This window comes from Chiroxiphia lanceolata, chromosome 1 (genome assembly GCF_009829145.1).
Source record: "Chiroxiphia lanceolata isolate bChiLan1 chromosome 1, bChiLan1.pri, whole genome shotgun sequence".
Taxonomy (NCBI): domain Eukaryota; kingdom Metazoa; phylum Chordata; class Aves; order Passeriformes; family Pipridae; genus Chiroxiphia; species Chiroxiphia lanceolata.
The window spans coordinates 33,886,397-33,899,395 of NC_045637.1; the positions used below are offsets into that span (position 1 = coordinate 33,886,397).

Consider the following 12,999-nt stretch of genomic DNA (forward strand, 5'->3'; position numbering starts at 1 on the left):
CACCCCCTCAAACACTTCCCCAATTATCTGGAAGGCCAAGTGACTTTTTACACATACAGCAGCGTACTAAAGAGCCTGTACCATTAGAAGCACAAATGATCCCCCCGATTTGATGTAAAGCGCTAGAAAGAAAAATCAAACAGGTAAAGATCACAGGGGTTCACGGGAGTGTGAAATCAATGAAAATTACATAGAGGTTGAATTAATTGGCAATCACAGCATTGTTTTGTCAGGTCTAATAGTGACTCACCATGCTAAAAATCTAAATGCAGCAGTACAGCAAAATTAAAGAAAAAAGAAATGCGATCAGGAAAAACATCACCAAAACCTCACAAGGAGGCAGATATCTGGCATAAAGTGCTAAAATAAACACTTTGCCAAATACTTGTTGGCAAAGACAACAAGTTTTCATTTAAGTTCTTTAAATGAAAAAAAAAAAAACCACCACACTCTAGGACCTATTATTTGTAGCTGTGTTTTCTCTGTAAACTTCGTCTGTATGAAAGGTACTAGGCATGTTCTTTATTATTCTTTTAAATTGGTGAAGTTTAGATTTTCTTCCACTCTGAAATGATCCTGGAACATGCTCTGCGCCAGAAGGACTCTAGATGAAAAGTAAGCATAAAGAGTTTAATAACACAGACATCACAAAATTATAATTAATTTACATTAAGAGCCATAATAATGCACATTTGTAGTGTAAATACATTTGTGGCAAATACATTTTTTTAGAAGTTAACACTCTTGCAGGAGATTATCTTTTTTTCCTTATTTTTTAAATGTTCTGACTTCAAATTTCAAAATGCTTTTCTATGTCAATGACAATCTTAATAAAGTCCAATTAGTTCCACAAGGCACTTTCTGATGCACAAGCCTCTGGCTTGATTGCGGTGAATGTGGGTATTTCCTGTGTTTAAGTCCACATATGGATTGAGTAAGGCAGTGGCAGAGAGACTACTGTTTTCCTTCACTATATCTTCATTTCTTTTTCACAGGGTAAGCCTTTTTTGTTTTTCCTGGCTCTGTTGTCAAAACATTGACCAGAGTTTTGGCTCATGGTATTGGAATACGAGGCCAAAACAATCCTCTGAAAACCAGTGTGGCAAAATGTATTTTAAATCTATACATTCACCATTCAGCCATGGGAGTAACCACGCCCACTGCCCCACTCTGTGGTTTAAAAACAACATGGGTTTGCCCCCAGAACAGTTTGATTTATTTGACAAGCTTTTTCAAGCTGGGTATATCAACATTTAAACTGTTCTGAGGCTTGGCTTCCTACGTCACATGTACAGCAAGTATTAAAACACACTATAATCATTTTCTGCCTCTATTAAACTAGACAAGGTGAATGCTTTGTGCATTCTGCAGGATTTCTTTGAAAACCTGTCAGTCTCTCCAAAGATAGACAAGTTACAGTGATTCTTTTATTTTTTTTTTCCCCTCAAAAACATACAATTGGGATCTTTTAAGTATTACCTTTGTTACATCCATTTTGGAAAATAGACCATTATAATGAATATGTAGACCTAATTCCTGTTCTTGACATTAAAAAGTCCAATGCAAAATAGTGAAAGATGACACATTTTAAGGACTACTTCATAAAATGTAGCAAGTGTAACAAGCACCCTGTGACAACACAAAATATTTTCCTGCATTATCAGGTCCCTGGAAGGATTTTCTTTCCTTGGGAGTAACAAGGAATACAAACAAAAACTTGGCTGAAAAAATGAAATCAGGACAAGACCAATTTTGCACACATGACTGAGAAAATTAAAGTATAGAGATGGTGTATGGTAGATTAAATAATCTATCCAAACAGAATCTAACAGTTTAAGTACTGGGGTGTAATTCCCCTGAACCAGAATTCCTGTATGATTTTCTCCCAGCTTTTTTTGTTTCATTTTTTTGTGTTGGGTACCACATCACTGAGCTGGGCCTCTGTTTGTGCAGGTTGTATCGACATGATCTATCTAACAGTCATACACAGAAATATATTCATAGGCACGCAACAAGAAGTCTAAATTTGGGGTAAGTGGTAGTTCTACCTTGAACGACCTATAAATGATCCGTGTGACATTTGAACCAAATTTAAATATCCCACCTGGATTTACTCCCAAGCGGCACAGCGGGAACCAAGGAGCAGACCAGGAAGTGCCTTTCGTCGTTTAATCAAACATAAACTTCACAGCCAAACCCGTTTCATTTTTGCGTGCTGCAGAAAGCTCTAAAAGGAATGGGGAGAGAATATATATGTTTGTGAACGCAACGACACGTCTTACAGTTTCTCTGTTATCCTCCCCTCAGCCCAGGGCTCCGCTGCCCAGCTTCCACCCGGGGTGAGGGGCAGCGGGGGGAAGAGCCAGCCCTAATTGAGAGAAAAGCAAAAGCAATCAGCCCGAGGGACGGACACACCGCTCAATGGGCCGCTACTGATGGATGTCCTGCCACCCCTGGAGGCCTGGGCGGCCCCAGCCCCGGCCCCCGCCACACCCCGGGCCTCCCGAGCGGCGGTGCAGCGGGCACCCGGCCGTCTCATCCCGCCGCCCCCCGTCCCTCGGCCCCGCCTGCGGATGCTCCTCACCTTGGCGCGCAAACTCCCGCCTCCAGAGCCGCGGTTTGTTCCTCTTGCGACGTATTCCCGTCGGCCTTCGTCACGAAAGCTGTAAAACCTCAGTGCTGGGTTTTTAGTGGCTTAAAAAAAAAAAAAAGTAAAAAGTTACATCAAGCAACGTTTCAACAGACCTCATAAACCCGAGATGCGAGAGCTAAAGGGGAGAGGGAGGAGCAGAAGCTGAAGTATCAGCAGGAACAGCAAATAGCTTCGTTTTACTCCCAGACACCATACTTGTTTTACGATTAGTGATCTGTCTAAAGATTTGTCCTGGAAGTACTTGATATTGGGTTACAAAAGGTTACGTTAATTGCATTAAGCCATAATGACCCATGAAGGACTACAAAGACTTGGAGAAATTACGCTTCCTCCTTAAAGAAATAAATAATATATATAAAATAAAATAAAATAATAAAATAAACCAAAAGGGAGAGCGCGGCAGGGCGGCAGGGCTGGCGGCATGGCCGGGACTCCTGGTGGAAGCAGGCAGGGCGGGAGGCAGCGCTCTGGCCCCGGTGGGCTCCGACCCCGTATGCCTTCCCTGGTGCCCTCGCCCCCCCGCCCGGCTCTGCTACGGCGGGAGGGCGTGTGTCGGCCCTGGGCGCAGTCGCCTGCGTCATGGTCCGGAATTAAATGTGTCTACTAATAATCTATAGTCTCGCTCGCCGGGGCAGAGCAGACAAACAAATTGTCATTCCAAATGAAAGAAAACACTATTTCTTAGGAGCGTTTAGGAGGGTGCACAGCGGGACATATTTTCTTTCTTACTGGCAAGAGTTTGTAACTGGATCCCTTAACATTACTGAGAACATGAAAACATGAAACGAAAGTATTGATCCAAGAATTCGCCGAAGAAAAGTATCCAAATACACACTGGTTTGTTTGAAATTTTTTTTAAGGTTACATCAGATGTTTACGGAGGAAGTGGAAGCTTGTGATATAGCCCCTGCGTGCCCCATTCAAACATACGTGGAGGAAAGTGTTATTTGTGTTGTTAAATTTGCATTATGTTCACTTTAATTACATCAGCTGCTAGATAGATCTAGGAATAATGGCATTTAAGAGGAAAATAGCAATCATCTTCAGAAGATTGCAGCATAATGGAATAACCTAATTAATTTAACCTTGCAGTCTTCCATAATGGCTGCACTTTATCATTTCCACAGATGGAGCTTGAAGGAATTAACAATGCTGTTTATCCAGAAGACAGCTCTGACTGTGGTTAGCCAGTGGCAGATTTCCCACTTAAAGGTGCATTTCTTCACTTGAGAGAAACCAACTCGAGCCCTGGCAATAGCTGTCGAAACTTGCTAATACTGTATGTGTGGGGGATATTGAAAACCTGAGGAAATGCAAAATGGTCTCATCTTTATGGTCTCATCAAGTGACGCTGTGAGAAGATAGAGTGTTTCTAACTTTTCCAATACTATTTCTGCTTCTCTTCCTTTATTTTCCCCTTCGCTATATTTTTTCTTTAATAGTTTATCCTACAAATCTTTTTTTTTCCCTTTTAAAATCGCTGTACGTGTCTATTTCTAGATATTCAACCCCGCTCCTAGATGATTTGCAACGCAGAATTTGTATGCATGGGGAAACCTGAGTAGACTTGAGGTAAGCACTCCTCCACACACAAAACACAGTAAAAGCCGGATTATTTGAACAAGCTGATTGTTTATTATTTCAGGAAATAATGCATTTTCCACGTTGCCATATTCTAGGATGCACATGCACTCACCCACTCCAGTCACTCGTGGGTGTCAGACGGAAATCGGGAAGGGAGAAATATGCCGTGATACAAATGTAGGAATGCACCACAGCAATTAAGTGCTCTATACCTTTACCCGTATAGACTGTTCTCTGGCAGCTTTGAGAGGGGTATTTGCTACCCCAACAGCAGGGACTTGAGGAGTCAACCACGGCAAGGAAGCAGTGAATCAGACGAGCACATTGTGGGCGCCATTCTCTTTTCCCGTTCTTGTACAAAGACAAACGTTTTACGGGGGCACGGAGACAAGGATGGTTCTGCGTTCTGTGTGCAGTAGCTGTGCTTCTGTGTTCGAGACGGATCTTAAACAGTATTGCTTTTTTTAAGGTTTATTGGCACCCGGGGTTTACTGTCGCTGTTGCTTTGGGGAAGGAGAAGGGTTAAGGCGGGCTTGCACACTTCCGAGTGCCTGGCAAGCAAAACTCCCATCCTTGAACTTAGACCTTATCTCTGCCCCAAATGACAATTTGATACCGTTCTTACAGGCCGATACAGAAAGCGTCTTTTCTATCTCTCGTTTGTACTCAGCAGCGTCCAATAGAAACCAGCGCACGCATGGAAAAAATGCGGGGCTTCTGGTAAAATTCGTACCACTCTTACTTTCTATAAAGCAGTAAAGATGAATGGCAGCCCAGGAGCCACCAGAGTTGCTTGCGCCGCGTCCTTTAGGAGGATAGTTTTGGATCCAAACCTGAATTTGTTAATCTGGCAGGTATCTCCATCACCAGCCAGCGGACACAGTATCTACACGACACGAACACTTGGGTGTGCTGTCACTTCTCTTCTTGGAGGGTTAAGTCCCCGACTGCTGACCGCCGAGAGCATGGCGGGGAGAAGTGCCTGCCTTCCATCCGACCAGGGGTACAGAGCCGCCCCGATCTCACTGCTCCTTCAGGGCAGGTACGGCAGGGAGGGTGCAGGGATTTGAGCCGATGACGCAATCCGTGACGCAAGCCCAGCTAATGGGGAGATAGTGATGCCGCTTCGCTGACTGGTTTGAAATCCTGAGCATTGGCCACCTGAAACTATCCTGCACATCTCTGTGTATATATTCCCACTGGAGGGGGAAAAAAAAAAGAATATAAGGAAGAAACGGGCACAGAGAGTAGAGCAGGGGACTCAGGCTTTTGCTGGCACGTAGCTGGTCTGGGTGTGGGACGAAGTGAAAGATGCAGCCCCGCTGTCTGAGCCGCGTGAAAATCTGCTAAAAACCAAACAAAACAAACAAACAAAAAGCACCAAAAAAACACCCCCAAAGAAAAAAGCAAAACCAACAATAAAAAAACCACCAGTCAAAACCTTGGGGGAAAAAAAAACCGAAAGAGACTAGGCACGGCTGGTGAATCCCGCAGAGGCACACAGGCTCGGCGGCCCCTCAGAGCCGGCCACACCTGCTCGCCCCGCGGACCCCCCGCGCAGCCCCGCGGGCCCCCGTGGATGCCCACAGATTGTCGGTGCCCCTACAGTACTGGCGAGGCCGAAGGGGAGAGGATGGCGGTGCTGCCGAGTGTCAGTGATGCAGTTGCTGCGGGGATTAAGTTTTGGTTATGATGTAGGCTAACGCCGCTGTGGGACTTTGCCGCATTTCAAATCCTGCACGTGTGAGCGCAGCTTTCCAGACCCTTCCTGCTCCATGGTCACATATTCCCAGTGACAGTGATTTCACCGAAAATAAGAAATTTTTTTTAAAACCGGCAAAGTGTAGCTATTAAAAGACAGAACACAAATCCCAGCGGAAAGCCCGCACGCTGCGGGATCCCACTGTCCCCTCGGAGGAGCCGGAGGCCGCGACGGTCCCCACCGCCCCCGCAGAGTGGTGGGCGGGGGGAGAGGGGCCACCCCCCGCTCCGTGCTCTGCTCCCGCCTCGGCTGCTCCTCCCCTCGGTTCAGGGGAGATTCACCTGGGAATCCAACAGGACTTTCCTGTTTACCCGGCCCCGGTGGCCCTCGCTGGTGCTACCGCTGGTGCCGGCGCCCTAGGAAGGGGAACAGAGGCTCGGGGGCAAGGGGACATTGTGGGGAGGTGAACCGGGAGACGAGAAGGCTGCAAGGGCAGCTGCTCTGTAGTCGAGACCTGGGCTGTTCTTGTCCTGCTCAGCCAGAGAACAGTGATGCTGCAAGTGCGGAGGTGGCGGCAGCATTATTCCCCCTGCCTTTCTTGAACCGTCGAAGCCAAATCTCCCTGGTGTCCCTGTAGAGCTGACCTGCAGCGGAACACCAGGGCCCGAGCAGAAATTCTGACGCACCCCCCCCGGTGTCATTCCCACCCGCCTGCCTCAGCATCACCCCGCAGCTCAGGTTCCCTCCGCTTCATCGGCAATGCAAGCCGCACATGCAGAACGCCGGGCCGGGCCGGCCCTGGCAGAGCGCGGAGCGGGCCGGCCGAGGCGAGCGAGGAGGCTGCAGAACGCCTCCCCCGACACTTCCCGCCGCCGGCGCGAGCGCTCAGTCAGGGAGGGTGGGCTTTGCTTGGAACGGGGAGATCACCTAAATCTTAAATCTCCTATGAAATTAATAAAACACACGAAATCCTAGACAGTCCATAGCAACTGATTTTTATCTACCATTTTTACGCGTTTCATTATCCACCTAATATAGCCACCCCGTGATTTAATGTAGTTCACGGAGACCACAGGCATTTTGGCTTCCCTTAGCCTTTTCATTCTAGCGCTGGCAAAGGGCTGACTTCAGTCTTCTCTCAACAGTTGACTATATCTGGGGGTTGGGATAAGAATAAGAAGGAGAAAAAGATTGCATTCGATGCATTTGTCTCGGTACCTCCTCAAACCAACTTGGAGAACCCCAAGCACTTCAAACCTTATTCTCGGTACATCCCCCTGTGTGCTCGCTTTCTGTCACCGTTACGTCTCGACAGACAACTTCTTTAGAAGCTGGAGACACCAGTCCGGCTTGGGGGAGGCGGGCGCTGGCTTTAATCAGCATAGTCAGAGAAGCAGAATCAGGTGTGGATTTGTTTCAGGGCATGTTTGCATCAATCAGTATTTTCGTTACAATCTTGTCAACAGTTTAATTCAAAACGTATGCTAAAGCCGGAGAAACTGAGCCATACAAGGGACAGAGTTATTTTTAGAAAAATATTGTTAAACAAACTGGCATGGCTGAAATATTCTGATGCTGCTAGAGGCTAATAACTTTTTCTTAGCTTTAACGACAACGAAATGGCTCGATGTAGTGTAGGAGGACGGTCCTATAATTTTAGCGAGCTTCGACCGTGGCCTGCCAATCCAGAGGAGCGCACTGTCTCCTCCTGAACTTTTCCCTCTACGTCTATATCAGGCGCGGATAGAAACCTCTGCTTTCCACAGCATGAGCTGGCGCGGGGATGAGAGCACTGGGGGTCTGCGGTCCGGGGTCACAGCGCCAGCCCTCGTGCGCCTTGGGGCGTTCCGCGCCGTCCCTCACCACCCACATCCCCAGCCTCCCCCCGTCCCGCCTCACCGCACCCCTCCCGCGCAGCGCCCATTGCAGGTCCCGGGAACCCACGGCGTCATCCCGGTGCTGCGGGCAGAGAGGGATGGGAGCCCCCATCGACTGCACAGGCTTTACGCGGAAGGTGGTGGAGGGACTGTCCGCGAGTTTGCGGCGGGCAGTCAACGCCAGGCGCGGAGAGCCGTGGGACTCATCTCCCGTGGAGCCAGGGGCCGGCTCAGCCACCCCATCGTCCCTCTCGGGAGGTTAAACTCACCTGATTAAAGGCTAACCCGACGGAGAAGCGCTCCTACCTGCGCTGCGTTTTGGCTTAGCTATTTGCGTGGGGCTTGGCGGCCCGGCTGCGCGGACGCCCTGCGAGCGTCTGGCCGGCTCTTTTCGCTGCCGCTCTCCGGCATCCCCAGCTCACTTTTCACATCAAATAGGCCATTAACTTTTGATCCTGGCTGTTACATTCCAGGTTTCCCAGCGATGTTTCCTGCATACTGAGCCCCCCCGCCCCCACTTCTGTCCCACTTTGCATTTAAACACCACCCGGTAGATCTGAATTTCTGTCGAAAATGTAATTTTGAACACATGCACTCATTCGTCTCTTCGCGCTTGGCCTCACATCGAAATCCCTCTCGGAGGAGGGACCTAACATTTTAGAGCCCCAGAAGAGTGTTAAATTTTTGGCTTGCTTACATCTTTCAGCGACCCGAGCCAGAACGAGACCTATTAAAACACTGACTAATGCCTGCGAAGACAATTTCCATAACTTCAAAGCCCTACGCGACTATTGGCAATGGCTGCGTTTAAGCGCTGCAAAGAGCAAAGGGATCAGAGATGCGTTAGCTATTCCCGCTTAGAAACGTTATTAAGCGGGAGCAGTGACTCAGTCTTCAAGGGAATAGGCTTAGTTTTTTGGGTTTCTTTTCCTCGTGTGATCTCCTAGTTTCCTCTCTTGTTTGTAGGAAACCACTCGAATGACCGAACGTATGTGCTGAAGGAGAACTTCCAGGGTGCTACAGGGGGTCCTCTTTGCGAGACAGCGGGTCGGCCCACTGTGGGTGGAAGGGGGTGATTTCACGCATGGTTGCACCCCAGTCCCTGCCCACCAGCCGCTTCCCCGAAACCTCGCTGCGGGGGGCCGAGGCGGCGGAGCTCCGGGGTAGGTCCCTGCCACGTCCCTTGGAACATCACTCAGGGGCCCCGTGTCCCTTGTGGACCTCAAGCCCGGAAAATGCCGTCAAAGCAGTCAGGGAGGGGAGTGTTCAAAACACCGGGCTCAGCATCCCCAGCCCGGTCCGCGCTGCCCCAGGCCCGCGGAGGCGGCGAACGCGGCTCGGCTGGGGCAGCTGCGGCCGACAGGCACCGCTTCTCCCTACTCCCTCGTTTCTTCCTAGCACGTTTGCAATGTCAAATTTCATCGTGGATAATATTTACTTAAAATTCGTCGTTTCGTTAAGGTTTGGTTGTTTTTTTTTTAATAAATTCGCTTCTGGAATATTTCCAAATGTGTGTTCAGAAGGGGCTTGAACAAACTCGGAGAAGGTAATCTTAAATTCAAGCGTTTTTCCCCCAGATATCTAAGGATGATACTTTTTCTTATTAACTTGTCGGAAATGTGTTGCAATGCCTTCGCATAATTTTATTCATTAACGGAATACTATTATTTTCTCATTGTTACAATAAATACTTGCCTTGTGAATTACTATTTTCTTCGAAGACATTTGAACCTCCTGTTACAAAAACAATTTTTCTTGAATATATGAGAAATTTTCTTATTGATCTTAGTGAGGACTAGTAATGACAGATAAGCAAGACTTACATTGTCAGCAAAGTGGTTAAATTACACGGACCAGCCTCTCGGACTGCTAGGAGCTGAATCAAGCCATAATGTTCTAAAGGAAAATGAGGAACATGAATATATACAGGTTTTCCAAGATCCCAAATAGAACACCTTTAATTAAACTTCTGTACCTGATAAACTGCAGTCCTAAATTTACAGTAGTGACTGTACTTAACTACTTTCACAAGTGGTCTCATGTACAGTAATGCACAAGTCCATGTTTGTAGAATATGACATTAAACAAAAGGATTGTCGCTCTGAATGGTTCAGCCTCCCATTCATACCTGTGTTATGTACACAGGTTTCTCATTTCAGGCCTTTATTGATGAAGAACCTCATCCACAGTTGTGGAGAGAGCAAAGCTAAGGGTATTATTCCACTGCACGTGGAATATTCATTTTTAAAATCTTAATGAACTACGGCACAATCAAATTACCAGACAGTTTAAATACAAAGTAGGATTACATTGATAATCTACTTTATAAGCTGGTTTTAGCCAGTTATTTCATGAAGGAAACCTCTGTAAATCCATGTATTCATAAATAGCTCGGTGGGTAGTTTCATTAAAATTACAAACACAAGCGTCTGCAGTATTAGATCTTAGAAGCATTAAAAAATTATCTCCAGATACTGGAAAAAAAAGAGCTCAAAACTCACTGGAAGTCTGAGGGACTTCTATCAGTGACCCGGGGAGCTGTGGGAAGTTTTATCTGCAGGCACACAATTAGCAGATTATGAATCCGGAAGATATCTTATCTGCTCCTCCACACAATGCTAAGTTGCTGTTTTCCCCATCTCCCTCAATTGTCATTAGTTTCAGACAACTCCTATCAAGAAGATAATGACAAAGTAATGGAGTATTGGGGGGAGGGGGGAATGAGCAGCACAGCAGAGGGAGAAATATTTAAAATTATATTTAAATCATCACATCACATGGAAGATAACAATATCGGAGGTGTGAAAACATAAACGTTACAGATGAAAATGATTTTTTTTGGGGAGTTAAAGAAAACATAATCAAGAGTTAGAAGAGATAGATTAATGTTTGAATGGACTATTTGTTATCTGTCTTCTCCTGGGATCTTCTAAAGGAGTAGGTGAAGGTCTGTTGTCATATGTGGCTTGCCAACATGGCATTATGGGTGCCAGTTTGTACGGGATCCCAGTACCATCTGTCTCAGGTTCCATTAGAAGCTATTACACACCATTTGAATCTTGTATTTTTTCATAGTAATAAAATTTTGCTTTTAATTACATCTAGATGTAGCTGTGGATGGCATCTGACCCTGGAACTGAAAAGCTCAGTTTTATTTGTCCTTCTTTGCATGGATAGTGAGGTTTATACTCATGGCAGTGCTTTTGTTCATAACATATGCCCATCTGTGACTGAAGGAATCTGAAAAGACTCTGAGGCAGACAAAAGGATGTCTACTGATGTCCCATTTTATACTCCTTTTCTAGTACGATACTTAAGTAAAACATATTTTAGAAACTGAATGTATGCTTAAGTTGCTTCTAGAAAGCTAAATCCAAGTGCTAGAATTTTTTTCTCATCAGGGCAAGGTAAGCAGCATGCTCTAGCAGACCCGACACATAATGAAAATGCCACACTGATATGACACAACAACGTCCCCAGTAATGAACTCAAATACTTGAGTCTGCAAAGCCACGCTGTGTTCTTGAGCAATGAATTTCATATTTGGATCACTCAATTGAAAGAAGTATAAAGGCAGCACCCTACTGCCAAAGTATCTAAGGAGGTTACAGAATGCTGTTTATTCCAGCTAGTGTCTGGAATAAATTATGTTCAAGAAATTGGCTCCTGATACTCCTGCTTCAGACGAGAATTTGTACAGAGTGCTAAGTCCTAACACTTCTGGCCAAACCATGGGCTTCATTAGGATTTGCCATTCATCATACCTGCCAGGAGCTCTCAGAGCTGGAGACGTGCTTATTTGAGGAGTGAAAGAATAACAGAAAAGAAACTGTTTACCTTGGAGCTACTGTCAGTTCTCAAAGGCATTGGTCTTTCGAATTTCAGGGCTCTGAGCTGTCAGTCCTAATATGCTTTCTTACTATTCCTACAGAAATTCATTAGCTACATAAGGAAGACCCACACTGGTTTTAGATGACGCTATCAGTCGAGGTAAGTCACCTAACATTTTGGAGGTTTCTATTCCAGGTAAGGGGATAATGGCAGCAGGTGACCTGACAGTTCTTAGGGTGGGAGAGAGTTTTCACAACCGGGTTTTACTCCAGTGGCAACAGTAGATGCTTGACGACTCATGAGACTGGACTCTAGGAAGCAGGATGGCAATCTGACTGCTATTTTAAACATTTTGATGTATAAGCCGTGTTTATCAATCACCTATTGTGAACGGTAATTATGTTGATTTTTTACTCAGTGCCCAACTGTTATATAGGCTTCACTTGATTCTTCTCACAACATAACAGCTCAAAATCCTGCAGAAGGGGAAAGCCAGCAGAAACACTGTAAAGCCAAACCTAAGGCAACCCACATCACTTATCATCATAGTGTCCAGGGTTTCCTATAGGAAGGAGATCTGCTCTTTTACTTCCTAAGGTAGGTTCATGGCTCTCATGAGAGCACAGTCCTTCTTAGGGCTGCATTGCCAGCATTCTTACATGCCTGCACAACATTTACCCTCATACTGGAACTGACGTTCACGTTTTATTCTGAGGTATCCAACCCAAAAATAAGAGCATCCCTGGGGACTTAGATGTGCTCCAGCAGAGACCTTAAATATTTTAGGTTTGTGCATAACTTTTGAATACTCTACTACTTGTTCAAAATTATTAAATACCTAGGAAACATGAATCTTTGACTTTTTTTATCAACAACGTTTCTAGGTGAAAAAGGATAGAATTTGGACATATGCTTAGCCTTACACCTGACTTTGAAGAAAGGCTTCATCATAGAGTGGACAGTCAACAACCTGTTCAAAGACTGTAAATTTCTGAAAAAACCGCTCTGTACAATGCAGAATTTAGGCTGCACATGTCTATCCCATGAGTCCAGGACAAAGTATGTTGCAGAGATGCTGTTTTTCATTTCGCTTTCAGAGATTTTTATGGATCCACATACGCTCTTCTCCATTTCATATTCCACTAGAAGGGAGCGAGTGGACCTGAGACTTCACCTTTCTCGAGGCTTTCTTATAACCTGTGAATGACAATTTTTACAACCCATAGACAACATTCTCCCCTCAGGTATGCTAGGGCAATTTAATCTGCTTCCTTGCAGAATAAAAATCCATTATTTCCAATCATTGTGGGTCAAGGTAAATTTAATGGGAATTAGAGTAAACTCTGTTTAAT

At 45.7% G+C, this 12,999-nt stretch overlaps 1 long non-coding RNA gene across 1 annotated transcript; it reads right to left on the bottom strand.

The window, feature by feature from the left end:
• Positions 1-429: 429 nt before the first annotated feature.
• LOC116788840 lies at positions 430-2,687 on the bottom strand. The gene is made up of 3 exons (XR_004357787.1): positions 2,585-2,687; positions 2,105-2,227; positions 430-604 (listed from the first exon to the last, which is right to left on the bottom strand). It is a non-coding gene; the product is annotated as an uncharacterized LOC116788840 (long non-coding RNA).
• Between the last annotated feature and the right edge of the window lie 10,312 nt (positions 2,688-12,999).